The sequence below is a fragment of the Panthera leo genome, chromosome A1 (genome assembly GCF_018350215.1).
Source record: "Panthera leo isolate Ple1 chromosome A1, P.leo_Ple1_pat1.1, whole genome shotgun sequence".
Lineage (NCBI taxonomy): Eukaryota > Metazoa > Chordata > Mammalia > Carnivora > Felidae > Panthera > Panthera leo.
Window position 1 is genome coordinate 56390188 of NC_056679.1, and position 25863 is coordinate 56416050.

The 25863-nt window shown below is 35.3% G+C and overlaps 1 long non-coding RNA gene and 1 other non-coding gene across 2 annotated transcripts in view; one reads left to right on the plus strand and one right to left on the minus strand.

The window, feature by feature from the left end:
- LOC122199336 overlaps positions 1-16050 on the plus strand; it is an 80605-nt gene extending 64555 nt beyond the window's left edge. The window contains exon 3 of the long non-coding RNA XR_006193468.1: positions 15981-16050. This is a non-coding gene — a long non-coding RNA (uncharacterized LOC122199336). The remainder of the gene's footprint in view (positions 1-15980) is intronic.
- Positions 16051-20714: 4664 nt separating this feature from the next.
- On the minus strand, positions 20715-20817 carry LOC122202773. Its single transcript, XR_006194876.1, has one exon. It is a non-coding gene; the product is annotated as a U6 spliceosomal RNA (small nuclear RNA).
- Between the last annotated feature and the right edge of the window lie 5046 nt (positions 20818-25863).

Below are 25863 nucleotides of genomic sequence, written 5' to 3' on the forward strand. Positions count from 1 at the left end.
TAATAAATAAAAGAAGAAAAAATTATGTTCCAGGCAGTCTCAGCTTTGGTAAGAAGCAAGGAGGGTCTTGTGTCCATGTTTGGGTTAGAGCATCACATAAGGAGTCCATGTCATGGAGCTCAGTGAGCTAATAATAGTCCCATCGTTTTTAATGACTTGATAATAAGAAGGTATAACACAGAGTGCATTTGTTTTCTATTGTTGTATAACAAGTACAACAAACAGCAGTTGAAAATAACCCAAATTTTTACCACATTTCCTTGTGTTAGAATTTTGGCATGCTTTATCTGGGTCCTCTGCTCAGAGTCTCATAATGCTAAACTCAAGAAGTTGCCTGGCTATATAATTATGGGCAGGTTCTCAGCTGGAAATATCCATTCATAAGCTCACTGGGTTATTGGAAGAATTCATCCTTGCAGTTGTAGCACTGAAGTACTCATTTTTTTAATGTTTTACTTATTTTTTGAGAGAGACAGAGACAGAATGCAAGTGGGTTGGGGCAGAGAGAGAGGGAGGCACAGAATCTGAAGCAGGCTCCAGGCTCTGAGCTGTCAGCACAGAGCCTGACACGGGGCTCGAACTCACAAACTGTGAGATCATGACCTGAGCTGAAGTTGGACGCTCAACCAACTGAGCCACCCAGGTGCCCCTGCAGCACTCATTTTGTTGCTAACTCTCCACTCCTATGAATTGCTTTTAGGTCCTACTGACATGGCCTCGTCTATCTCAGCAATGGAGAGCATGCATTGCATCAAATTTACTCATGATTTAAATGCCTCTGATGTCCCTTCTGCAAACCCTGGAGAAAATGCTGTGCTTTAAAAAAAAATTTGTCTAATGTTTATTTTTACTTTTGAGAGAGACAGAGTGAGCAAGCGAGCATGAGCAGGGGAAGGGCAGAGAGAGGCAGACACAGAATCTGAAACAGGCTCCAGATTCTATGCTGTCAGCACAGAGCCTGATGCAGGGCTCAAACTCAGGAACAGCGAGATCATGACCTGAGCTGAAATCAGACACTTAACCTACTGAGCCACCCAGGCGCCCTGAAAATTCTATGCTCTTAAAGAACCCTTGTGAATAGAATAGGTGCACTGTGATAATCTTTCTTGATTAAAGTCAAGTGTACAATATAGTGTAACCTAAACAAAGGAGTAATATCATTTTCCCAAGTTCCAGACATAATCAAAGGGAAAGGGATTATCTCTTTCATATTTGAAAAATAATTTTGCTGGATAAAGAGTTATTATTGACAGTTTTCTTTCTGCACAATGCCTGCCAATTGACCTACATGGCTTTGATATGAGAAGTTAGCTGTCAGTCTTATTGTGGGTCCCTTGTGTGTGATGAATCACTTGTCTAGCTGCTTTCCAGATTCCCTCTTTGTCATTTTATAATCTGATTATGATGCGTCTCTTTGTGGATATATGAGCTTTTCCTACTTAAGAGTTCTTTCAGCTTCTTGCATGTGTACATTAATGTTTTTCATCGTATTTGAGGAGTTTTCAGCTACTTTCTCTTCAAATATTCTTTCTTCATATGTTAGCATGCTTGATAGTATTTCATAGGTCCCATAGGATCTGTTTTTTTTTTTTTTTTTTTTTTTCTTAGACTGGGTAATCCTGATTGACCTATTTTCAAGTTCAATGGTTCTTCTGCCCTAATCTGTTTAAATGTACTATTGAACTCTAGTTATTTTTTTTCCAAATTTTAGTTTTTATACTTTTCAACTCTAAAATTTGTATTTGTCTCCTTTTTATAATTTTTATCTTTTTATTGTGATTCTCTATTTGGTGAGACAAAATTAATTATTTGTAATTCATAACATATTGTTGAGACATGTATTCTATTACTTCTTAGGTAGGTTTTCATCAGCTATTTGGATATATTTAAAATGGCTGATTTAGGGGTGCTTGGGTGGCTCAGTCAGTTAAGCTTCTGACTCTTGATTTTGACTCAGGTCATTATCTCATGGTTCCTGAGACGGAGCCCACATGGGCTCTGAGATGACAGCAGTAGAGCCTGTTAGGGATTCTCTCTCTCCCTCTCTCTCTGTCTCTCCCCTACTGACACCTGCCCTCTATCTCTCAAAATAAATAAATAAACATTTAAATAAAATAAAATAGCTGATTTAAAGTATTTGAAAACAGGGGCTCCTGGGTGGCTAAGTTGCTTAAGTGTCCAACTTTGGCTCAGGTCATTATCTCATGGTTTGTGAGTTCAAGCCCTCAAGCTCTCTGCTGTCAGCATGGTGTTCTCTTTGGATCCTTTGTCCCCTTCTCTCTCTGCCCCTCCCCTTCTTGTGCTCTCTCAAAAATAAATAAATGTTAAAAAATTTAAAGTAAAAAATAAAAAATAAAGTATCTGAAAACTAAGCCCAACATCTGTGATTCCTCAGGATCAGTTTAGTTTCTTTTGACTTTTTCTGGTGTCTGGGCCATATTTCCTTATTTCTTTCATGTGTTGTAATTCTTTTGAGAAATGGTCATTTTGAGAATTATAATGTGGTGAAATCAGATTATCTTACCTCTGTTGTAGTTATTTTACCTGTCTAATGATTTTTCTGAACTAAATTTGTAAAAGTTTACATGTGGCTAAAGAAATCTTGCTTCCATTTGCTTAGTGGCATTCTAATGATTGAGCAGGCCAAATGCTTAAATACTTGGAACAAAAGAAATATCAGAGTGGCTCTGTGTGTGTTGGGAATGCCTTCAACACACAGCCAGTCCACTTATAACTCTGCCTTATCCTTCAATTCCTGCTTTCATATAGTTTCAAAGTTAGCAAGAGATAAGGGAGTAGGGCTTCCTCAAGACTGTCTTGAGGATGCACACAATCCTAGACATGTACATGGCCTTATACATTCCCAAAATGTGTCAGAGCTTTCAAAGCCCTTATTCCCTGAATAAGATGTGCTTATTCTGCTGTTAACTTGAAATTTGATCCATTGCCTCAAAGGAAACTGATTAAAACATTTGTCTATATGTGTTTTTTCATACTTGCCCTAAGTATCGGCTTTCACATTGGGCTTGTTCAATTTAGTCAAAATAAAGGGAATCCTTTTGAGCCAGTCTTTCAAAAGGAAGCACCAAACAAAATAAATAATTACAGTTCTTTGAAAATGAGATCCATTATGTTCCTTCTGGTGCTGTTACTGGAAACTCAGGCAGAATTTCCAAGGTCACCACTGAACTGAAGAGCAAGGAATGGGCTATGTTAAGTTAAAATTCCACAAAACACTGTTTTTTCCCCAAGGTTCAACTGTTTTTTTCCTAAGCAATTGTTCATATGGTTACTGTACACTATTGGTTGGTTTCTAGAGTTCCAAAAGTTTGATGCCTATACTTTTTTACTAGTTTTTTTTTTTTTCCATTGCTTTCATAAAGAGGTAGATGTTTGGAATTTTTTACCCCACTATTTTCAGTGATGTCATATTAATATAAGTGTCATCTCAACTTTATAGATGATAAATCTAGATCAGGTTATATTGATGCAGCCTGCCAAATTAACACGAACATTAGACATTCCTTTTTCTTACCTGCAGCCCACACCCTCATTAGATGAAACTTCCAGGTTTGCTTTATTATGCCTATGTATTTTTTTTTTAATTTGAGAACCTATAAATAATAGTCTTCAAATTTTAGAATGAGACAGTGTTCAGTATGAATGCATTCTTCATTTTTAGTTTTCATAGCTATAAATACTGGAAACCCTTGCTGAAAGAATTAAGGCTCTAAGAATGAAAGATACGTCCTTATAACAATACCACTTATTCCTTTGAACATTTTTCAAGCCCTGGGAAAAATTATGTAGTGAATGATGAGTTTTAAAAATTAGGTATCATTTTACCTAATTTTTAAATATCCTCCTCTAGCATTTTTGAAAGCAAAAAGAGGAAGAAGAAGAAGAAGAAGAAAGCAAGCAAGCAAGCGAGCTGGAAAACACAAGAAATTGAAATAGATGTGTTTATCCTATCAATTAGTACTGTAACATTTTAAAGATGACACATATTCTTGTTTTACCATTCACCAAGTACAATGCACATCAGTGAGATTCAGAATAGTTGAGAATTTTGTTTTGTAAAATAGGAGATGCTTATTTGTACAAGGAGAGGTGAGGAATGAGCCACCATAAAGTCTTAAATACTTATCTATTATTTGGCATACTGATTTTAAGATATAATGTGTAATATATAATATATGCACAAATCGAGGATTTGGAAATTGATTTACTTTAAATCTTTCTGTCTATGGGTTACTTGGAAAATCTTCATATACATTCAAATTAATAATGACTGCTGCTTATTTGTCATCTGCAAATTGCCCATGAGTAGTAAGACAAATGCTGGATACATTTTAGAAGTAAAGACAAAGCGTTAACTCTGTTAAATCTAGAGAGACTAAGTAAAAGCTATACACAATAAGAATGGTGTCATAGTATTAAGGTTTCATTTCCAAACAGGGAAGAATCATCCCTGAGAAGCTGCCAAGTGGAATTAGTTTTAATAATACTGTTTCTCAACTAGCCAGACTAACTCTTGGTTGCTATCAGAAATGTTAATACTTTCTTTTTTCAAACTCAAAATTCAACTTGAAAGTGTGATGCCAGACTTTAACATGTAACTTGGTGATGTCATTATTTTATCATTGAAAAATATACTGCTTTATTGATTTATATGTTAATTTTAAACTTCTGAAAATATTCACATGCTCTTGGCAGGGCATTAATGGGCAAGGAAAAGAACTTACCACATTCTCTGTAGAAATCATTAGATTGAAAAATGTAACAATATGATCTTTATAGGAAGATAAAATTGGAACTCCAGTATATGAAGAGAATATTCGTAACTGAGAATATTTTTTATTCAAATAACATCTTTGATACCTTCTTTGGAATAAAAAAGAGTTTATGGTTATTCACGAGAAAGGATTTCAAGGTTAAAGTTGCAATTGAAGGTGGCAGAGATTATCATACTATTGTGGGTTGAATTGTGTCTCCCAGAAAGACATGTTGAATTCCTAAACCCTGGTACCTGTGAATATGATCTTATTTTGAAACAAGGACTTTGCAGAGTGAATAAAGTTACGGTGCTCTCATCTTGCATTAGTGTGGGCCCTAATTCCAATGGATACTGTATTTAAAAGGAAAGACGCACAAAACAGAAGGCTATGTGAAGACAGGAGCAGAGATGGGATTTATGCTGGCACAAACCAAGGAATGCCAAGAATTACTAGCACCCACCATAAACTAGAAGAGGCAAGGAAGGATTTTATCTAGTGTTGTGGATTGAGCATAGTCTTTCTGACAATTTGATTTCTGACTTCTGGCCTCCAGAACTGTGAAAGAATAAATTTATGTTTTGTAAGTCACCAAATTGGTGGTAATTCCTCTGTCAGCTCCAGAAAGTTATACATTGACTATTTATTAAATCTGCATCCTTTTATTCTTGGGCTTGCTGTTGGACTAAATTTCTCAGACTGTCTTGTTTTAGCCACAGGACTGAATTATAACCAATGAAACATGACAGGAATAATAAATGTCACTAGCTGATCAAACAAACATTTGTATAGTCAGTTTTTCCAGGTCTGTGCTGTTCTATTTTGTTAGGCTTCCAGGAAATTTTTGTTAGATGCTTATTGAAAATGGGTGATCCTTTATCAGTTTAGGTCCCTCACGGTTCCAATGACCATAGTTTCTTTAACCCACTAAGCAAACCAACTACATTAAACTTAGCAGCAGTTTTGTTATGATGCTGAAACTTTGGTGTTTTTATGCTGAATAATCCACTGGAGATTTGTTTACAATGTGGTTGTTTTGCAAAAAAGGAAGATATTCCAAAATATTTTCAGTGTTAGTTACCATTGAAATCTGTTTTGTAGATTATTCCTTCACACTGCTCTGTAGTATTCCATTTGATATATTAAAAAATGACTTTGACTTCTGCAAAAATGTATATAAAATATAACTTAATAGGTAATGTATCCTTATTTTGAAAGGCAAAACAAATATTTTTTTAGAAAAGAGAAGTTATTGAGATAAAAATCATTTGAGAGAAAGCAGCAAATAATAAAGATGATAAACAACTATTTCTGGTTAATAGGTAGCATACATATGATAGGATTCCATGAAGGAAAAAAAAGAGAATGCAACTCCCTGAAAACTTTGAAAGTACTATTGAAATAGTATACCACATTCCTGAGAATATTGGTTCATAAATGCTAATATTTCAATAGTTGAAAGAAAAATATATCTTTTGGACATCTAGGAAGAATATGTGCTTATAAAATAAGGAAAAAATGTATTATTATCAAATGTATTTATAACAATTTTTCATGTTAATATGAAGGTGTAAGGCAAAAATTATATAATCAGCAAAACTTTCAAGTAAAAGAGTGCAAGCTTTGACTGCGAGTTCTTCCTGAGGAATTTACCAGGAAATACAATTCAAATAAACAAAAGATACTAGAGAGACTTTGACACAGAATCTGTGACTTCTGACTAAGTGATCATTAAAGATGAGGAAAAAAAATAGCAATTATGGAATGATATAATTTTATCATCTCCTATATCCTTCATAATCAGCAATGCTGGCGTGAAAGAGAGACACAGATGTAATAGGAATGAATTTTTGTAAAACTCATTAAAGACTGTTGTCTTTAATTTGGATTGGAATTACCCATATGAACTCGTGAAAGTTGTCTTGAAAAGGCCTGGAGGCAATTACTCATCCAGGAGCAATGAGCATCTGAACACCCAGACTATAGTCTTGAAATGCTTTTTCTCACTAGAAGATACCAGAAATTGTAGAGATAGCTGATCCTGAGTATACCTTCCAGGGAAGCAAATATACAAGATGATACAGTAAAACCCAGAGTTTGGAGAATACTACAGTTCAAATGGACCAAATTCATGCAGTGTATTTTTTATAATAAAAAAAATCACAAAGATGAATAAATAATCCATTTTGTACCAAAGGTGTTTGTCTTCTGAAATATCTGAAATATGTATTAAATACACTTTATCTCTGTAAGCATAGAATTATAGACAATTGTCATTCCCCAAGCATTACTTGAATTGCATTTTGTATTATTCCCTGTAAGTTGAAAAGTAAAAATGCTGTTATAATGTATATTAACAATAACGAAAGCAACAAGAAAACATCTTTCTTCCAAATATTTTTAGGGTTGTAGCCAGTTATGGAATCTGTATGCATGTGATCCAAAAAATGCTTAGAGATTCAAACTGATCAATTAAATTAGTGAAAGTCACTTAGTGTTAAATTCAGTCTGTCAGCATGTGGTAGATCCGCTGAATTAAACCAAATTTTCCACCCAAACAGGTTAATTAGTGCTCATTAGCAAACTCATTCATTTTGCTGTTCTTTGCCAGGCTGTATGACTCTTATGAATATTAGACAGATGTTATCTTCTAGCACTGCTGGAAACTCCCTACAGAAGAGTCTCATCTCATTCCCTTTTCAAAGGCCTTTTGTTCCTAACAAATGTATCTCCTGCCACCTTTGGGATGATTCCCTGGCTACAATTTTTAAACTATTTAAAACAACAAAGATGTTATAATAATTATAGCAAGTAATTGCAGATTAATTTGCATTTTATAAACCACTTTCTTTTCCATTGTCACCTTTGTTATTCTCAACTATCCTTTTAAATGATTTATTGTTAAGTTTGAGAAGCATTATTATTCATCCGAGGTCATACAGTTAGAAGATGATGAGTGCTGTAGCTTTAACTCAGGATTTCTGAATGAAATTGTGTACCATTTACATAGGCATACATATGCACCCCTGCGCACATACACATTTAAACCCCAGTGTTCTGAATAAAACTCTGCATTACTTTTGCAAAGCCCTACAACATAGTCAATTTCAGTGTATAGCTGTGATTCAAGTTGGCCAGTAATAAGTACCAGGTAGTGTTCAAGGTTCTGTAGAGATGGTCAAATTACAACATTTCTACTTTTATGTAGTGCATAGCCCCGGCATGAAAAAGTAAGATTTTACTTATTATTCACATTACTAAATATAGATTTTCTTTTGCCTCCTTAAGCCATGTTATTAAACACACACAGTGCAGTAGAGAGGTCTGAACAGAAGGACTAGAATCCAAAAAAGCCAGGCTTTCACTTTTCTTTAGTGAGAGTATTGAGTAAGTTATTTAAATTTCTGGCCCTTATTTTCTGTATCACCAAAGTGGATTATTTTAGCACCAAATTGGAATGATGCATAAAAATATAAAGCACTTAGTATAGTGCTTCCCCCAGGTAAGTGTTCAATAAGTGTTTGTTACTAAGTTATTATCTCAATTGAGAGATCAAATTTAAGTGCTGATTCAGCATTTTCTTGATGTCATTTAAGGTATAATGTTCGGAGGATAACTCAGTGATCCACAGAAAGTTCAGTGCAATAACGAGAAGCATCTAGAAAAACAATAAAAGATCCACTCTAAGAGTGAGCATCAATTAAAAAGTGAATTTTCCCATGTGATATTGAAAGTAAAGGCCAGGGCAGGTTCGATATTGCTGTTTCTATACTCTTTGTTCATATCCTGACATCTATTTGCCATCTGTTGATGCGAATTAGTATACTCAACTGGCTGGTGAAAACTTTTATATACATTTATTTATTTATTTATTTTTTTTTTTTTTTAATTTTTTTTTTTCAACGTTTATTTATTTTTGGGACAGAGAGAGACAGAGCATGAACGGGGGAGGGGCAGAGAGAGAGGGAGACACAGAATCTGAAACAGGCTCCAGGCTCTGAGCCATCAGCCCAGAGCCTGACGCGGGGCTCGAACTCACGGACCGTGAGATCGTGACCTGGCTGAAGTCGGACGCTTAACCGACTGCGCCACCCAGGCACCCCTATATACATTTAATATAAATTTTTCCCTAGATGAATGATTAAGGTCAAATAGAATTTACATAGAATTTAAAATATTAATTGGTAAGTGGATACTTAATACAGAATAAAAATAATCTATGTTATTTAATAAAGTGTCATTAAAATACAATATTAAGAATAATATAATCATAAAAGGTGTCTGTGGAAAATATCTTAACGGGCTTTATGAGAAATGAAATGGCATATAACAAAACTAACAAACTTCCATGAAACAAATGAGAAAAAGTGAGCAAATTGAAATATAAACTTTCCTTGATTGTAAAGAATCAAAAGTATAAAAATGCCAATTACTTCCACACTGGGAAGTGCCTCAAAATCCACCTATGGTGGGCAGTTTTACAGTATGTAGTGTTTACAATGCATTCTCAATTTTAGGAATTTAGCTGAAGAAGCTAATTGAGTCTGGAAGTAAATGTGCATATAAAAAGTGTATTAATCAGAACATTTTATAATAAGTAAATAGATAAAAACATTTATTAGCTATTGTTACAAGGTAAAAACATCCTATTGTAAATGGTTTTTCATAGTATGTCATACTTTGGAAAAAATATTTATCTGTATTGCACATATAGATGATTGGATATCTGTCTTCCTAGCTACTTATATATGTATATGTAGATATATAAATATATGTTTCTAGATATCAAAAAAATTAACTTCTTTCTGAGTATGGGCACATAAGTTATTTTAAAAATATTTTATTGTAATCTTCTAATCATTTACCATCATTACGTATTATTTCCGTAGTTTCTATGTTCTCTTTGCATAGAAGCTTAATTATGCCATCGAATCCTCTTTTCCATTCCACACAATACCCACCCAATACCCATACCCACTTACTTGTTTGTATAATACCTTCTTCATGTGAAGGAACTGACAAAGTATGTGGATCCATTTTGGTACCAAATGCTCTTGCATTTCATCAGAATGCAGGTATCCATGACAACTGATGCTTTATGAGGGCAGGGATTTTAACTGTTTTGGTCACCATTATATCATTGCTGGTAAGAGGAGTGCCTGACACCATGTACATATTCATCAAATGTTTCAACTTAATTAAGCAATTACCAGAATTTACAAATACATGTTTTGTTCTGCCTTGAAAGCAGAACTATTCATTATTTTTTAAACCCTAGTTAAGAATTAAAAATAAATAACTCATGGCTATCTTAAATATTTTGAGTGAATAAATGTCCATCTGTTTAAAGATATAATTCTAGACTTAGAGTAGTAAGCCTAAATAAAAAGTGACTAAGCCTAAGGTTTTTAAACAATTGCCAGTTCTTAAAAGGGTTGCTGGCCCAAAGAAAACAGTGGGATATAACACACCCCATTAATGAAAATGCCCTAAAAGAGTTGAGTCTTGTTTGAGTGTAAGAGGAGAATTATGCCTCACAGGAAGGTGGTATAGAAGCTCTAGAAATGGAATGCATGTGTACTTAAACATTTCCCACATTCCCATTATTTCTGGTATTACTCGCAAGAACATGTCTTTGCATAATCCTATGCCTCTGAAAATGATTGGCCATCAATACCAATTGATAATCTGGAAATAGGTTTAAAGAAACAATATGAACGTATCTTTAATGTTGAAATAAGGTTGCAATAAATGATGTTACAACTCTAGGCCTTGATCCTATTTGGGGGTGTTGAATATACCTCTTTTCTAGACTCTGTGTGTGTGTGTGTGTGTGTGTGTGTGTGTGTGCATGTGTTTGATGATTTTTCTGTATGCATATTTGTAACAATACCTCCATAGGATGTGTGAAAAATACCGACCGTGCATTCTTATTTCAAGTACCATTTACTCTAGCCCTCCAAAATTTCCCCTAAGATCTCAGTTATTAACAGCTCCAACTGTATTTATTTTGAATAAAAGTATTATAAAGGCATAGGAGATGCCTTTCATTTGCTCTTCTAGATTCATTATCCACCTATTTCCTTCTTTTCTCTGCCTCAGTAGGTACTCTCCATGATTAGTTATATCAATGTGCTCCTGTGCCCTCGGTCTTCCAGTTGGATCTAAGTAGTTATTTCCCTAATTCCCCTTGTGAGTTTGACTTGAATTTCTTGTGTTCCTTGGGCAGAGGTCACTGCTCCTCTCAAGATACCTTACCCTGTTTTACACTCTTGTTCTAAATTCTAATATCTCTACCTTGTCTTTGTTCCTTCATACTTGTAGGCAGTGATAACTGCAATTTGCTAGACTTGGGTTCGTGCATTAATCCTTGCATTTACCCTCACCCCACCCACATCTTTGTAAATTAATCCTTTGTAATAATTCTTATTTGGTAGGGCTATCTTTATTGCATTTGATATAAAAATTGGTATTACAAATAACCCAGGAAGCATGTATTTGTGTCAGGTTGTTCAAATATTGAAGGCAAACACATATTCAAGCCACATTACTGGAACAAACAGGATTAATCTGTAGTAGAAGCGATCTCAGAATTGCTCAAATTATCACCAGTGGTAACTTGGGATGAATTATAGGTAGAAGGGATAATATTTAGAGAACAAGTCATTGTGGTACTTAGTTGCTATGGCAACTACAGTGATTATAAAGATAGCAGATTCACCTGATTTCTTCGTACAGTTCTAGAGAACAAACACAGAGAACAAAAATTTAGCAGTTATCAATATACAGTTAATATGCATAGAAACCAGAGATATTTCCAAAATCTTTGAAGAGGTCCCTCAGCTCCTGAATTATAATGAGTTTAAGGACCTTGTATGTCCAGTTTTTCCTAAATTTCCTTTGCCCCCACTCCTACCCAGGAATCTGATCTCTGCATGCCAACATTTTGATGGTTACATGCAAGGCATTATCTTTACAAACTGAGGTCAGTTATTCTTAGGTGCACCCACATTACCTTTTATTCCTTTCATTGTCTTCAAGTCCCTAATGAAAATCAAACCTAATAAAATCCTGCTAAAGAAGCACAAGTCCTGATCCAGGAGAAAATCACCTTGACATTGAAAAAATTATAAGATTTCTAGGATCTGTATTGGCATAAGACTGGGAGCAATTGTGGAAGTGATTCTAGTGTAATAGACCAAAGGAAACATAACAAAGACTTGATTCAGTCAAATATATTGAAAAGCATTTAAGCTTTAAAGTGCTGATTTGATTAACAGGAAGCAATAGTATATTAGATGGGCTATTCAAAGGCAGGCTCAATGATGACATTAATTAATAACATGAAAACGCTGTAATTTCCTTGTGATATTGAAGTGAATGCAGTCTAAAGAGTTAGGAATATGTGAATATGGGGATGTTGAAGTGGATCAATTGAGTGCACATTTCTCAGCTGCATCTAAAAATAACTCCCTGCTGGGCCTTCCATAACCAAATATTAAGACCACTGTTTTTTGAGAGATACTCCCTTGAAAAGCTCTCTGTACATCAGTGTTGACTAAGGGTGATACTACACGAGACACAGGCATCCTGATGTCATGATGATAATAGAACCTAGAGACACAGGCCAGTTGGCAACAGTAAACCATGAGGGACAGCATGAATGCAATTACCACAATTAAACTACACTGGCATAAAGTTAATTAGGTGTTTTAAGCTCAAGGATTTGTGACAATGGTTAAATGATCTCAGGGCACCTAGGAATTAAATAGAAATTCAGCTTCTAAAAGCACTGCTTGACATATATAGCAAGAACGGCCCTAGGTCTGTTGAGGTCTGCTGAGCAGAACACTAACCTGTCCACAGTAATGATTATTCTAATAACCTTTTAGGAGTTGTTAGATATAGACTTTGAATGTGAGCTGACCTTTGGCCACCTCAAAAGCTACTATGGTTTTTCATTCAGTGCAAAGATTTGTGGCAGTCATCTGGTAAATGGATTCTTGGCCTGAGTCCAAGTAATTTCAGTGGGACTATGGTTTCCTCTTCAAATTATTTCCTCAATTCTGAAATGAATAGTCAAAATTTATATGTTTACTACATGGCAGAATTTCCATTTTGGTTTCCTAAACCATGGAGTGAGAGACATTATGGCAAAAAAATGCTCAAGTTGAAAGCATTATATTTGAGTCTTTCTTTCAGCCACAAATATAAAACAAAAACAATGCCATATTTATAGAGAGAATGGCAGAAGTCAGCATGCCAACTGAAGTCTTTTGAGATGCATGGGTGCTGATTTCTACATCTTTTAACTTGTTTACTTGGCTGATGCAAACTTCACTGGTTAATGTAAATGTTACACTTCTTGGCCATCATTGGCCATCATTTTACTTGATATGGCATTATCTCAGTGGGATTCCCGCTAACTACCAGGTGGCAGGTCAATTACATTGGACTCCAAACGCAATACAAATGAAAGGTATCTCTTCTCACACATATTGAATCACATTCTGAGTATGGATTTGCCATTGTTGCCCTCAAAGGCTCTTCTAACACCACCACACACGAAACTTTACCATCCTTTATCCATCAACATATTTCACACACATCATATCTGACCAAAGAAGTATAGCAATGCACTCATGGTATGGAGTTCATTTGTCATATTTTGTGTTCCCTTACCCATAAAGACTGGGCTTAATAGAATGATTTACTGGTGCTGAAGAACGAGTTATGATGCTAGCTGGAGACTTGTGGCTGAGAAATAAGCTATAAAATAAGAGAAAATCAAATAATATACTGATATTAACTCACAAGCTTAAAAATTCTAATTTTAAACTCACTTCACATGATCAGCAGTTGGTCTCAACTGGGTAATTCTGATGTCAGCTGAGCTCATTCATGTGTCTTTAGAAATCAGCTTTGATGTTGACTTCTCAGCAAGAAAGCTCTGCTTCTGTAGGGTTGACTGGCTTTTGGCTGAGTGTCTGTTTCTCCACATAGTTTTTCATCCTCTACTAGGCTAGTGAAGCCTTGTTCCAATGACAACAAAATTTCTGGAACAAGGGAAGAAACATACAATTTTTGTATGGTATTTTGAGGCCTGGATTCAAACCTCACACAATATTAATTCTCATATATGTATTGCCAAAACAAATCCAAAGTCTAGCCCATAGTAAAAGGATAAAGAAAAGATTCATTTTATTGCTGAAAGGAGCTGCGACATTACAATGCAAAGATGTGTGCATTTGGGGTAAAGTGGAGGATTGTGAACATTTTTGCACTTTAATATGGAGCAAAGTGTTTGTAACAAAATGAGATTAATTTGGGTGCTCCTTATTATTCTTTTGCCTGATATTAGTCAAAGAAAAACTTCAGAAATCCAATAAATACAAGAACACAAGGAATTGTATGCTATATGAATAAAGGCATGGGACACATGATCAAGTAAAGTACATGTTATAAAATGTTAGATACTAAGGGGACATTTGAATGTGCAATGGAAAAAGGCAGACATTATTAGTAATTATGTCAGCATCAGAGGTAGGAACAATATGGGAACTATATTCCATATTACTCTCTTGTTATCATCATCCCTGTTTTACTCCACAATCTTATATAAAAACCACTATGTGTGACTGACATTTAATTTTCAGATAGGGTTTAGCTGAACTAATATCAACAATATAGTTGTGTTTCGAACTTGGTACTTCCTCTGAGTTAGGCTTTTCAATGTAGAAAAAGACTTTCAATATAGAAAAAAATCCAAGAGTAGATCCTGAAATTTTACATAGTGAACTGTACTAAATATCTTCCTATTGTCCTATAAATCCATTCCACCTCCTCTTTGTTCTAGGGTTCTAAGAAGAATGGGCTAAGGTAACAGGTATTCAGTGCTTTCTGATTTTTCATTTATTTTAGACACAAGGAACCCTGACAGTAGATCAGTAGATCAGAGAAGGGAAAAGAGTGAATTCATTTTTTATAGCATCCTGAGAAACAAATCTCTTCTAAGCTTACGCCATCATTTAATTAATAGTGGTGGACATTTATTGACCACCACATTCAGCACTGTGCAGGATACACATGTTCTGTTGGCTTTAAATATTACAACCAAACTAAGATGATAGATTTCTCACACAAGATAAAATAACAATGATGTTTCTCAATAAGTAGTTTGGTATAATTTCCAAAATAACTGTATTATTATGGATATTTAATTTAAAAACTCTCAGAATACATATTTTAATATCAATAAAATTAAATATTTGAAGACGAAAAAAGAGACAGCATGCAAATGTCACTCTGTTCATGTCCACTGCCATGTCTGCTCTTCCCTTGGATTTCAGTGGTATGCTGCACAGATTTTTTAAATGTCTATTTATTTTTTAAAGAGAGAGAGAGAGAGAGAGAGAGACAGAGTGTGAGTGGGGGGAGAGGCAGAGAAAGACACACAAACACAACCCAAAGGAGGCTTCAGGCTCTGAACTGTCACACAGAGCCTGATTTGGGGCTCCAACTCATAAACCGTAAGATCATGACTTGAGCTGAAGTCAGATGCTTAACTCACTGAGCCACACAGGCACCCCCAGGTTTTTTTTTTCAATGTAGAGAAATCTGTAAAGTTTTAACTTTCTCCCTTCTAGCTTCATATTCTTTGACAGATGGTTTCAGGAATGCCATCTCTCTCAGCCCTGGCCATGAGCTCTGTGTTGCCTCAATTTTATAAATCTTTCTGTTGGCCCACAAGGGAAGTGTTGCAGACTGAGTCTGGAGTTCTCTCTTGTCCAGCAAGAGAGTAGACACAGAATTGAATATGAGAGAGGCTAACATACAGAAGGAGAAGAGAGTCCCAAACAGGAGAGCTCTTATTGAGCACTTAAGATCCTTCACAAGTGGTGAACGTGAAGAAAACAAGATCTTAACACATGTAGTGAACATGAAGAAGACAATCAGAAAGTAATTGTTAACTTGTGTGTAAGAAACAAAGGGTCTGGGGGGCAAGTGGGGTTTGTGATCAAAGTATATTGGTGCCAGATGGAAAGTAATTCCCTGCACATGGTATAACAAGTTACTCAGGATCCCATTATACTATCTTCCTAACTAACCTTGGGCGCTTTTGTCCTGTGGTGGCGGCTTTCTGCCCTAAGCTTTCTTAATCCATTTATGTAAATATAAGGAATTATTGAACCTGTTTCCCCACAGGGAAGAAGACTTCCTGGTCTCATTCCACCTCCACAAACAGAAGAGTTCTACACACTCTGCAGAAGGCTCCTCCCAAGAGGCTCATAATCAGCACTCAGGAAGGTAGGATGGGTGGTAAAAAGATTTATGCATTAGTGGCTATGTTTTCAGGAGGCAAGTGATAAAGAGATCCTGGAGGGCTTGTTGTGAGCAGTTAGAGTTTCAGAAGTTCAGTAAGGGGAAGCAAAGGTATATTGTTTCCTTTCTATTGCTTACTTCAGGTATATTGTTTCCTTTCTATTGCTTACTTCTAATTTCATTTATTCTTCTTATTTTTAACCGTAAAATTTAGATATATAATTTTAAACTGTTTGCAATAAGTGATTTGACTTTTTATAATTATACATTTCCCTCCCTAGAATGCTTTAGGTGCAGTATAAGTTCTAATATGCTATATTTTCATTACGATTTACTTAAAAATACTTCATGTGACTGTTTGACAAACAGATTCTTTAGAAAATGTTTGCTTAATTTCCAAATATTTAGGGTTATCCTGTGTATCTTCTTTTTTAATGTTATTTATTTTTGAGAGAGAGAGAGAGAGAGAGAATGAGTGAGTACAAGGGGGCAGGGAGGGCAGTGAGAGAAAGAAAAACACAGAATCTGAAGCAGGCTCCAGGCACTGAGCTGTCAGCACAGAGCCTGACACAGAGCTTGAACCCGAAAACTGTGAGATCATGACCTGAGCCAAAGTCAGACGCTTAAGTGACTGAAACACCCAGGTGCCCCCTAGGTATCTTATAGGCTTTTAATGTAATATAGTTGCAGTTAGAGCATATATGTATGTATGTATAATCCCTTAAAATTAATTGAAAATCTGTTTATGATCTAGTATATTGTCTTGGTGAATTTCCCATGTGCAGTTGAATTTTATTAAGAAGCTGTTGGTTTTAGTGTTTTTAAACTTTCATTACAACTTCTTGTTCAACCCATCATGTGTTTACCATATCCAAAAGTATGGTGTTAGTTTTCCAGAGCTGTCATAATAAGTCACCATAAACTGGGGGGCTTAAAACAACAAAAAAGATTATCTCACAGTACTGGCAACTAAAATCCAGGTGTCAGCGGGATTGGTTCACCCTGGAGTTTCTGTGAGAGAATCTGTTCCATTATTCCTCCTAACTCCTGGTGGTTGCTGGAAATTTTTGGTGTTCCTTAGCTTATAGATGCATCTCTTTAATCTCTGCCTTTGTCTTCACGTGCCATTCTTCTTTGTGTGTCTGTGTCTTCATGTTGTCCAACCTTCTGCATGTTTGTGTCCAAATTTCCCTCCTCTTATAAGAAGACTAGTCTTTGGATTAGGGTTTACCCTAATCCAGAATAACATTGTTTTAACTTAATTAGGTCATATGCATAGATATTTTGGCATTAGGATTTCAACATGTCTTTTGGGTGAGGGGGACACGATTTAACTCACAACATATGGTTATGATTTGTACTATCTTCAAAAGAAATTCTAATTTATTTATTTTTAAAATTTTGTTTATTTATTTTAAAAGAGAGAGTGAGAGAATGTGAATGGGGGAGGGGCAGAGAGAGAGGGAGAGACAGAATTCCAAGCTGGCTCCATGCTTTCAGCTTACAGCCGAATGCAAGGCTCCATCCCATGAAATGTGAGATCATGATCTGAGCCAAAATCAAGAGTCAGACGCTTAAGCAACTTAGCCACCCAGGAGCCCCAAAGCAAATTCCAATTTATTGAGCAAAGGACATGAATAAAAATTTTCCAAAGAAAACATCCAGATGGCCAACAGACACATGAAAATATACTCAACATCACTCATCATCAGGGAAACACAAATCAAAACTACATGGAGATACCACCTCACACCAATCAGAATGGCTAAAATTAACAACATAGGAAACAACAAATGTTAGCAAGGATGTGGAGAAAGGGGAACCTTCTTGCACTGTTGGTGGGAATGTAAACTGGTGAAGCCACTCTGGAAAACAGTATGGAGGTTCCTCAGAAAGTTAAAAATAGAACTACCCTATGACCCAGCAATTGCACTACTAGGTATTCACCCAAAAGATATAAAAATACTGATTTTAAGGAACACATGTAGCCAATGTTTATAGCAGCACTATCAAAAATAGCCAAATTATGGAAAGAGCCAAAATTTCCATTGACTGATGAATGGATAAAGAAGATGTGGTATATATACACAATGAAATATTACTCAGCCATCAAAAAGAATGAAATCTTGTCATTTGCAACAATGGGGATGTAGCTAGAATGTATTATGCTAAGCAAAAGAAGTCAGTCAAAGAAAGACAAATACCATATGATATCGCTCGTATGTGTAATTTAAGAAACAAACAGATGAACATAGGGGAAAAGGAAAAAAAGAGAGGGAAGCAAACCAGAAGAAACTCTTAACTATAGAGAACAAATGATTGTTGGGGAGGATCTGGGAGGGGAATGGTCTAAATGTGTGATTGGTATTAAGGATGGCACTTGTAGGGCACCTGGGTGGCTCCATTGGTTAAGTGTCTGACTTCGGCTCAGGTCATGATCTCACAGTTTGTCAGTTCCAGCCCCACAGTGGGCTCTGTGCTGACAGCTCAGAGCCTGGAGCCTGCTTCAGATTCTGTGTCTCTCTCTCTCTCTGCCTCTCCCCAGCTGGAACTCTGTCTCTCTGTCTCTCTCTCTCTCAAATTAAATAAACACTAAAAAAAAAAATTAAAAAAAAAAAAAAGGATGGCACTTGGGTTGAGCACTGGGTGTTATATGTAAGTGATGAATCACTAAATTCTACTTCTGAAATCAATATTATACTATAAGTTAACTAAATAAAATCTAAATAAAAATTTGAAAAAGAAAAAAATAATAAGTAATTCTAATTTAATTGCAGTGCTTTAAAAATATATGCATGATACCAAATCTTTGCAATTCTTTTTTGAGTTGTTGTGGAGTCAATTTTCAAAATTTCAAAAATTTCAATTTTTGAAACACTGTATTCAAGAGAAAATAAAATATAAAAGATTCCTTTCTAATTGTTAATTGAAGTGTTCCATAAAAGATTAATAAATTTATTTATTATGATGTTGAAATTTTCTCTATTACTACATTTTTGTCTGTTTTATCTATCAAAAATTGAGAAAAGTATATATTTTTTTAAAAATTTTAAGTTTATTTATTTATTTATTTATTTAGAGAGAGAGAGAAGGAGCAAGCAAGGGAGGTGCAGAGACAGAGGGAGAGAGAGAATTCCAAGCAGGCTGTCTATTGTCAGCACAGAGCCCGATGTGGGTCTTGAACTGACCAACTGTGAGGCCATGACTTGAACCAAAACCAACAGTTGATGCTTAACTGACTAAATCAGCCAGGTGCCCCCCAAAAAGTATATTTAAAGTGCTCAATGTGATGAAAATTGGCTAATTTCTAAGAGGAGTTATGTAGATTTCTACCATATGTATGTACACATACACATAAATATTATAGACATTCACATATATGGATGTGTGTACTGTATTGCACTTTCCTTTAATGTATCATCATCATCATCATCATCATCATCTTTATCATCATTTTATAGAAACAGGGTTTATTTTATATTTACCTACATGTCAAAAGATTATTTGTTTACAAGTATTTTTTTCTCATTCTAGTTCTTACCTCTCAGAGAATACTTTCAGCATAATTATTTTTTTAAGGTACATCATATATAATTATACTGGTGAATTGTATTTTTATTAAATACACATATATTTTTTTCTTAAGTAATATCATAAGAAAGTGATTACTAGTATTTATTGTGCTGTTCATTTATTGTATATCCTTCCTAATATGCTGTCTTATACTTCCATAATCACTGAAAGGATTGTGTTGACATCCACAAGTATATGTGTGGATTTCTTAATTTCTCCTTTCAGCTGTAACAGATTTTGCTTATGTACTTTAAAGCTTTGTTATTTGGTGTATATATATTTAGGATCATAATGCTGTACTGATGAATTGATACTTTTATCAACATATGAAGTCCCTCTTTATCCCTAATAATTTTCTTTGGTCTGAAGTCTGTATTATCTGATCACGTATAGCCATCCCTGCCTTACTTTGTTTTCCAAAGTAATACCTGAATGATGTATCATTTTCTATCCTTTTGCTTTCAGTATAACTGTATCATTGTATTTGAAATGAGTTTTTGGTAGATGAAATATAGTTGGATCTATATTTAACCATCATATTCAATGTAATTATTAATATGCTAGGACTTAAATCTATCATTTTATTAGTTGCTTTCTGTTTGTTTTTTTTCTAGTTCTCAGTTCTGTTTCCCTTTTATTGCCTTACTGTGAGTTACTTGAGTATTTTTGGTAGAACTCCATCTTGATTTATTTATAGTATTGAGTATATTGTTTTATATCATTTTCTTACTGGCTCCTTTGGTTATTAAAACAGACAGATAAAACTTATCACAATCTACTGATAGAAAAATTTTACTTCTGGGGCACCTGGGTGGCTTAGTCAGTTAAGTGTCCCACTCTGGTTTCAGCTCAGGTCATGATTTCATGGTTCATGAGATCGAGCCCCATGTCAGGCTCTTTGCCAACAGTCCATAGCCTGCTTGAGATTCTCCCTTTCTCTTTGCCCTTCCTCTGCTCATGCTCTCTCCATCTCTCTCTCAAACAAAACAAAACAAAAAACATTTTACTACTTAGAGTGAAGTGTAGAAACTTTATTTACATTCAGTTACCTTTATTATTCTCACTTTCTTTTTTTTCTTGTAAACAGGCTATGCTAATCTTCTCTGTGTCATTCCAGTTTTAGTATATGTGCTAACAAAGCAAGCACTATTATCCTTACTTTTAAAACAGAATTGCCTTGGTGCACCTGGGTGGCTCAGTTGGTTAAACATCCGACTCTTGGTTTTTGTCTCAGGTCATGATCTCGTGATTCGTGAGTTCAAGCCCTGCATCGGGGTCTGTGCTGACAGCATGGAGTCTGGTTGGGATTCTCTTTCTCTGCCTTTCTCTCTTTGCCTCCCCTGCTCGCTCTCTTTGTCTCTTTCTCTCTCCCTCTCAAAAATAAATAAATAAACCTAAAAACTTAAAAAATAAAATAAAATATAATTGCCATAAGTATTTCCTCTCTCTAGATCTGAGGTATTCTTATTTTTTAATGAGTAGTCTTACTATTAAGGTTGAATTGAGGGCTGGGTGCATATGCATATTCAGCAGGAAGCTGGTTCCATTTGACTCCACCTCAGTGCTGACTCAAAATGCCTGGCTGCAAATGGGTAGAGTGGAATTTCTTTGGTCTCTCCACTTCCCTCCCCAAAATGAGGTACCACAGGCACCAATTCTTTGCCTCCCAATGGATGTAGGATCAGCTTGCCATTGGATTTAATTGACAGCACTGGAGGGGGGAGAACAGGGTAGCTCACACTGCCACCTTGCTGTAGTGTGGGCAGGTAGGCTCAGCTTCCAGATGGGAACAACAAAAATGGCAGGAGAAGTGAGATGCTGTCTAGCCCCAGCCCACTCTGTCTTGTTCATTTCACTGATATAAAATATAAAATAATATTTTTTGCCAAAAATTTCAGAGACAATGGTTGGGAACTATAGCTAGTCAACAGTTCTTTGACTTGACACCAAAAGAATGGTGGATAAAAAGAAAATTGACAAGTTGTTTTTCATCAAACTTCAAAACTGTTACCTGTAAAAGACCCTGTGTAGAGAATGAAAGCACAAGCTACATACTAAGAGAAAACATTTGCAATCCATATATACAGCAAAGGATTTCTATCTAAAAATAGATAAATTTTTAAAAATTTATCAGAATGGATAAAGTAAGAAACAGGGATAACACCAAATGCTGGTAAGGGATATAGAGAAACTAGCTGGATCACTCCTTTATTGTTTGTGAGAATGTAATATGAAGGCATAACAGTTGGTGACTTCACCAAATAAGAAAAGATAGAGTTAGAAGCATTCATATGATTATGTATTAAAGATCTTCCTCTTAAATGGTCTAGTAAATGAAGAGGAAACAATGAATGAAACAGAGCAGTGAATGAAGTAGCAGAAATACCAGGATAGTATAAGGTCATAATACAAAAATAGAAACTGTCTTAAGAGGGAGGAGTCAACTTTTAAGTGGTCAGTGTTTATGAGAGATACAATTTAGAAATCATGTGATATGAATTGGTTATGTTGTCCTATAAGTTATTAATGTTAACAGAGAAGATTTTTGTTGCATGGCTGAGGGTGGATTCAAGAATCATCAAAAGATGATAAAATTCAGAAGGCTAATTAACCAACCTTTTTAAAATATATACCTGTGTGAAGGTACATTGTATAGTTAAGGATTGTGGTTAGGATGGAAAATTCAGTAAAGGAATTTTTCTTGTTGTTTTAAATGGCTAGAGCGTCCTAATAAAATGTGCAAATGCTTTTGAAAAAGATCAGGGAGAGGAACTGAAAGACACAGAAAATGGAATATTTCTTTCATTTGAACATGAGGTAAAAGGGAAACATAAGGGAAGGAGAAAAGTTTGGATTTATACATTTAGTCATGGGAAGCAAAGTGATTCCTTCTCTCAGTGGTTTATATTTTCTAAAATTGGATGGTGAGCTTATGTACAGAGTGAACATGAGGAAAAACAAAGAATCCATGCCTGTGTGGAGAGTGCAGGATCTCAGAAACTAACATGACCAGCACTGTGCTGACGTTTTCTGTAGCTGAGAACAACCTTGAATTTATAGAGGCACTTACAGTTGTCAACAACAGTGAAGTGTATGAGATTTTACTCTACTTTCTCACTGACAAGGTAGCCTATTGCATTTTCATGGATGACAGTAGAAAACCTGAGAAACTTGAGTTGTAGACAATAGATTATTAATCATAGTACATCAATGGTCAGAATATCTGTACTTGCGCCTGCTCTTGTATGTTCCAATTCCACGGGGTGATGCAGACGGGACTGCCTGATGCCTGCACACGCAGTGGGTTGAATTAAAGAGGAGGAACCATGTATTCTGGGGAGATGACTCTTTTATAATAGGTAATTGGCCTGACCTTTGCCCAGAGGGTGGCTATCTTTGTTATACTAGACAACATACAAACCAGCTTGGGTCTCAGACACTGTCTCTTATTTTCCAACACTGTTTGCTACTTAACTATCCTTGTAAAAATAGTTTGGAATAAAGAGAGTCACTGCCTCCACTCATAGGCATGCAGATACATGAGAGGCATATGCTTGCAACTCAGTCAAATGAACTTCCAATGCTTTTAGTTTATTCACTGCTCTGTGTGGTCAAAGCTCATTTAAACATCTAAAAAGGATGTATTCCTCTGTATGAATTGTAAAATCATAGTTAAAATCTTGGATGTGTATGTGGTATTTTTTAAAATTTACCCAATTGTTACAATCATTTATTTCCTCCTACCCCTTCTGTGCTTTCTCATTCTATTGTCTTTGCTTATGAACTTTTCATCTTGGTTGTATGAACTGTGTTGGGCAATGGAATTTGAGCACATGTGACCATTGCCAATATGAGTGCATTTAAAAGTTTTTTTCTGATTATTCTTGCTTAGTCCTTTTCTGTAATGGCATGTCCCACATGGTAAATCCCTTTCAGCCTGGATTATGAAATGAAAATGAGAAGAGACATAAAGGTTAGCCTAGGTAAGCAAACTGAAGTCAAACTCAATCCATTGGGAACAAATCTAAGCCTCCCATGAGGCTGAGCCAACCCTTACCAGACCCAAGCTCTGGACAACCCATCGGAGTCAAAGCACTTCCACTATACTCATGAGTTTTACGGGATAAAACAACACAAAACAAAACTGTTTTAAAGTACTGAGATAAGATTGTTGTACAGTATCAATTAGTGAAGGTTAATACAGGGCTCATAAACTCATTCAGAAAAAGTGGACAGAAACAAGCTACACTTCAGAGTTATAGTAAGCAAGTTTAAATGTGTATTAGATGTGAGTCTGTAATTATGCAGAAAAATATCATTGACAGGAATTATGAAATCTAGGATTTAGTCTCTACCTTCCTATTAGCACACCATGAACTTCAGAAAGCCAATTATTTTTTAAAATTCAAGTTTTTCACTTGTAATATAAGGGAGTTGGAAAACTGATCTCCATGTTATCTCATTTTAAAATTCTATGATTGACTTCATGCTTCTGCTTATTGAAAAATAGCATATTGAACATAGACTTTATCAAGGACTGTGAAAGTTGGAGAATTTTACCTAATGACAAGATAACAAGGTAGTCTGTAGGTGGTGGCAGAATGCAAGAGATTTAGGATAGAAATGAGAATAGTTCATTTCTTGTGCATCTCTTGGGTGAGATGAAGAGAGGAAACCTAAGCTTAGAACACCTGATTTTTTTTTTTTTTTATAATCAGCAGTTAAATATACTTCTCTGGAGAGAGACTTTATTTTCGTCTTCAAAGGCTTTCACTCTACAAACATCATTGGAAAACTTGTGCCGAAAAAGGCAGTCAGTGATTCTGTTGACAAGACATACAAAAATGCAAGAGACTTGTAGAGAATGGTCTTCAAAGAAGCTTTAAAAAAATTCATGGTATAATATTATTAGTATGTTAGTACATAGAATAACTTTTAATTAGTACAAAGTACATGGAATAACTTTCAATATAAACTAGTGTCAGAATGTGTATTGTGTAAAATATTATATACTATACTATTGGAAATTTACTTATTTCAGTTTTGCCCATTTTTTTGTTTAGTGAGTGCCTATTAGGCCCTCAGTGTTACAAGGAGCACAGAATGAATATAAGATACGTCCAAATTCTGTTAAGAGGTTTAAAAAAAAAGTTCCCTGAATATTCTATTGATGAAACTGCAATCAAGTGTCAAACATGTTGCCCAAGTTGGTGCTAAGGAAACACAGTATTTAAAACAAACAAACAATCAATCAAACAAACAAAAACAATGGTTTTGGGTACCTAGGAAGGGTTTCATTACAAAGCAGGGAGTGAAGATAACAATAATGTGACCGGGGTATGCACAGATGTTCTCAGAGCAGCACCTGAAACTAACTGTTCCAGGCCCTAACACGATATAGGTCAGGAAATCAGTTTAGTATTAGTAAGTGAGGGAGTATTAGTGAGTGTTAGTAATTAAGTTCCACAGTAACCCTTTGAAGTAGGCATTTTAAAGAATTACTGTGATTCCTATTTTTAATTGAGAAAATTGAATTTCAAGATGCAAAATGACTTCTTAAGGATGATACAGCTGACAAAGTAGAAGCAGGCCTTTAACTTATATTTATCAACTTCTAATCTCTTTTTCTTTTGAAATGGTCACAATCGCTTGTGGTAATGAACAAGAAAAAAATTTGAAGTTTGCAATATTTACAAAATTAAAGTTGTATATTTTAGGAGCACCTGGATGGCTCCGTCGGTTAAGCGTCTGACTCTTGGTTTGGCTCAGGTCATGATCTCACAGTTCTTGAGTTCAAGCCCCATGTTGGGGTCCTTGCTGCTGGTGCGGAGCTTCTCTGTTCTTCCCCTGCTTGCACTCTTTCTCTCTCTCTCTCTCAAAATAAATAAATAACCTTAAAAATTGTATATTTTATTATATATATAGTTATTTTTATTTAATACATGAGAATTTCACCGAAATAACAAAAACAGAGAACTGATTTTACAACTGTGAATTAGGAAGATCTGGAGGTGATATTACTATATAGCTAGTTAATTAGTCAGTTACAGGCCCTGCCTATCAGATGTGTGCATGTGCGTGTGCACAGATGTGTGTATGTGTGAGAGAGAGAGAGAAAGAGAGATCGATCTGTATCTTCTTTTGGTTTTCAGTTTGTTACTTCAGCAACTCAAAATACACAAATTGTTTGGTT